At 35.5% G+C, this 4,034-nt stretch overlaps 1 long non-coding RNA gene across 1 annotated transcript; it reads right to left on the reverse strand.

Annotated features, from left to right (window-relative positions):
• Positions 1-352: 352 nt before the first annotated feature.
• LOC140886106 (uncharacterized) lies at positions 353-2,239 on the reverse strand. The gene is made up of 3 exons (XR_012151429.1): positions 2,182-2,239; positions 1,168-1,212; positions 353-690 (listed from the first exon to the last, which is right to left on the reverse strand). It is a non-coding gene; the product is annotated as an uncharacterized lncRNA (long non-coding RNA).
• Positions 2,240-4,034: the final 1,795 nt, after the last annotated feature.

A 4,034-nucleotide genomic window follows, 5' to 3' on the forward strand; every position in this document is an offset into this window, starting at 1 on the left:
CTCGCATGTGACCTAATATAATATAGGAACAATACTCACACGAACAAATTTAGTATGATCAAACTTTCACTTCAAGTAAGAGGTCACATGTCCCCGCAATATAGACGTTTCAAGAAAAAATCCATGGGTATGAACAGAATATGGAAAAATCAAATGCCAAAAACCTTGGTTAATTTTAGTAACCTTGATATTCATCCACCTTGAACAAAACATCATCATCAACTAATAAGCATAACAACGTAAAGCAACAACTTAAACCAGTTGAGTGAATAAAAAAAGCCTCACCAAACTTTGAGGAAGTGGTGAAACAGAGAATCCCTGAGCTAGGAGCAGCCACAGTTAATGAATGTACAAAGGATAATTTCCCCTGCAAAAAGAGCAATTAGTTTAAAATAAAGCGAACAGCACAAAATTTCATAGGCAATCGATCAAACATTTCGCAGGCAAGGACTGAAACTCAAAGTATCAAGCTAAACGGGTTTGTTTTTATGCCTATGCTTTCTGGGCTGAACAGAGACCAAGAAATGTTGGCTATGGTTGCGGCTTTGGCTCGTGTGGTGGCTGATGACAATGATGGGTCGTTGGCTGATGGCGACGGTGGAGGAGGCCAAGTTAGCAGCGCAACGGTGGTGCTGGCTCTTCGCCCTCATCCGACGACACTAAATCAACCTTATTAAGAATCACTACATCCTGAAAAAACAAAATAAAGAAGCATCAGAACTGTCATTACCACATAACCCAGCAAAATAAATAATGAGGATTGCGGATCTTTGGAAAGGGACACAATCACAAAGAGTGAAGAAATACCTAGTGAGATTTGTTTTCTACTGCCTAAAAAATGTATGGGCCATAGTAATGTTTGGTAATCAAGTAGGCATGGATTAGAATCATGGTTCCCATTATACTTTCTAACTTTTCAGAAACATATCATGTACCTAACAAATATGTTATATAGTTAAAATGCTTGCGCAATTAAACAGTTCATCAGTAAGCCAAATCCAAGAGGACCTTCAGCCCAAAATGCAAGAAAAATTAACATTTGGGCTTTTATCAAACAATGAAATACAAATGAAATACAAATGTGTTATAAAATAATAATGAAAAGATAAGAGAGTCGAAGAAATATATATAAAAACACAAAAAAATCAAAAAGAATCTAGAGCTCACAGTATGAAATCCTCCAGCAGATATCTGGATAGAGCAGTCGTCAACCTAAAATATTAAAATGGTCTCTGTCAATAACATATTTTAAAATTAACTCGGTGATTAAAGAATTAGAACATCAAGTATTGCATAAACATAATCAACATACAGTTTATATGCCAACACAAGTTGTTGTTAAAAGCAACCTAATAAAGCAAAGGAATGTCAACAATTCAAATCATGGATTTTCAGGCTTGTTCTTCTCTGTTTTTTCCCTATGGTTTGCTTCAAACGATTTAAAGATTTTGTCCATCAATTGGTTGGTTTTTTCAAGAAAAAAAGCTCCATGGCATCGAGTGGTTTCATTACAATCACATCCCAACTCAACAACTTTGTAAAAAAAAATATTTAAAGTAAATCATCAACTTTGACAAAGAAAACCTCGTGTATCAATGTTTACCTATAGTTAAAATGTCTTAATTATGAAGTTACAGCGATATATAATATTAGCTATCTTTAATATATATTTTGAATCATGGATTTTTTTTTAAAAAAATTCTATTCATTTTATTTATTGCTGAAACTTGTTTTCTTTTTTTTGTTCCACGAAGGAAGCCCGATGCCTTAACCCATGTCTCTAAGTGCTTCTCCCATGTATACTGTCTCATGAAATCTATAATCCCAAGAGCAAGCTCATGCTTCTCTTCATCGACCTCAACAAGTAGCGAGTAATACATCACATCTACTGACTGCATTAAAATATTTTGTTCATTCCACTACCTTCTCCAGTGTAAAAAAAATCTACAAACATAGATCTAAAAACATAAATAACATTTTACAGAGAACCAAACACAAATCTAAGAACGTAGATGAAGTTGTACACCGTGTAGAAGCAAAAAAGAGGACAAAAAACCAGAAAAGGAAAGCCTCACGAAGTTTTTTAGTGTAAACAAAACAAAATGCAAATCTAAAAAAATATATCACATTTTGCAACAGGTAGAAGTAAAAAAAAGCTAAAAAAAACATTGAAGAAGCAACCTGTTACCCGTACGAAGTTTCCGAGTCCCGAATAGCAGACATACGACACGCAGATCTGAAAAAATAGACCACGTATACAACAGGTGGAAGCAAAACAAAGGAATTGAAAAAAAAAACAGAGAAGAACAAGCCCGTTACCTGTACGAAATTTCCGAGTCCCAAATAGAAGCCAAACGATGCAAAAATAAAATCCTAACCTTGGACCGAGGGCTTTCATGGGCGACGCCAAACCTCCAATCAAGAGAAGAGGAAGGGACGCAACACCAGAATCAGCAATAACATTTGAGTCACGAGTAATGCTACTTTTACCCTCGCCTATTACTAACGAAAGTGCTGATCCCTACAAATACAAAACTACCTCTAAAAACCGAATTCCCCAATAGCTTGTTCGTATAACATGCATGCATCAAAGTGACCCCCCTCATAAATAGCAGATTTCGAACATATATAATATTCTACAACTATTGCTCTCGAGATTTTACACATGCCCACATTCCGTAGTGTGATAACTTTTACTTGTATAATATCAAATCCACAATTAGCTTTTAATTTGCAGAAGAACATAAAGATCTCAGTCAAGAAATTCTCACCGCGGCCATAATGTAATTTTCCGCCCGCAGAATTTTCTACAGTCACTTAGTAATCAAAATCTTCACCCAAGCAAAGTCCAAGTCCCAGCACTTTAACATGAATTACAATCCAAACCTGCAGTAGAAAAAAAATCTGGAACGAGTAAGAATTTCCAAATGCACGTATCACACTAATATCCATAAATCTTACGGGGAAAAAAGGTCGAATCAAATTAACATCCAAAATTTACACGAAAACACATCTAGAAACCAAAACTTCTCCACCTAAAATATAAAACATTTTCCCAAAATGTAAAATGAAGATTCAGGTTTTACGACACGAAACTTCCCGTCACCATTGGCAAATACCGAAGTACAGAGTAAAATTGTAAAAACGATGAACAAATAAATGACCAAACCAAATTAATCGTCGGTGCAGAAAAACATTATTTTCTCAAACATCTCGGGTCAATCGAGAGTCGAGCTTCGCATAAGAAGAGATCTTAACATCGAGATCGCCTTCAATTTTTCGCGCCTCTTTGCGGAGCTCAACCCATCCCGACTCCTGCAAAATGTCCATAATTGGATCTATAGGGATTCCAAAATCGAGTCATAAATCCCAAAAAACTGAAGCCATGAAAATTAAGGTTTTTTTGGAGGAGTATCCAGTTGGTGAGGATGAAGAGCGGAAAGGATATAAAGGAGGCGAAGAAGAATCGAAAGAAGAAGCTGGGTGAAAGGGGCGACAGATCATTGGTTGGGCTAGGGCTTGTGTATTATATGTATATATATATATATCTCTGTGTGTGTGTGTTGTGTTTAAAAAAATAAAAAATAGAAAGCAAAGACAACGGATTAAGAGATATGTTGTCTTAAACTACATAAAACAATAGAAAAAGACAACGGTTAAAAATAACTGTTGTCGTAGAACTCCAAAAACCCATTCATAGACAACGGTTAATAAAAACCGTTGTCGTAGGCCATAAAAAACCCACTCATAGACAACAGTTTTAAAAAAATGTTGTCTTTGACACATATAAGACAACGGTTCTTACAAGACCGTTGTTTTTTTCATTAAAAAAATTGCTAACAACAACGATTTTAGTAAAAACCATTGCTAAATACCAAAAGACAATGGTTTTTCAAAAAAACCGTTGTCTTTCAGGTGTTGTTGATACCATTATTTATTGTAGTGGAGTGACGAACTGAAAAGTAAGATTGCACAGAGATTTGTTTATGGATGTTCGGATATTTCAACGACTCCCACGTCACCCCTTCTTCTTT

This window comes from Henckelia pumila, chromosome 3 (assembly GCF_033568475.1).
Source record: "Henckelia pumila isolate YLH828 chromosome 3, ASM3356847v2, whole genome shotgun sequence".
Classification (NCBI taxonomy): domain Eukaryota; kingdom Viridiplantae; phylum Streptophyta; class Magnoliopsida; order Lamiales; family Gesneriaceae; genus Henckelia; species Henckelia pumila.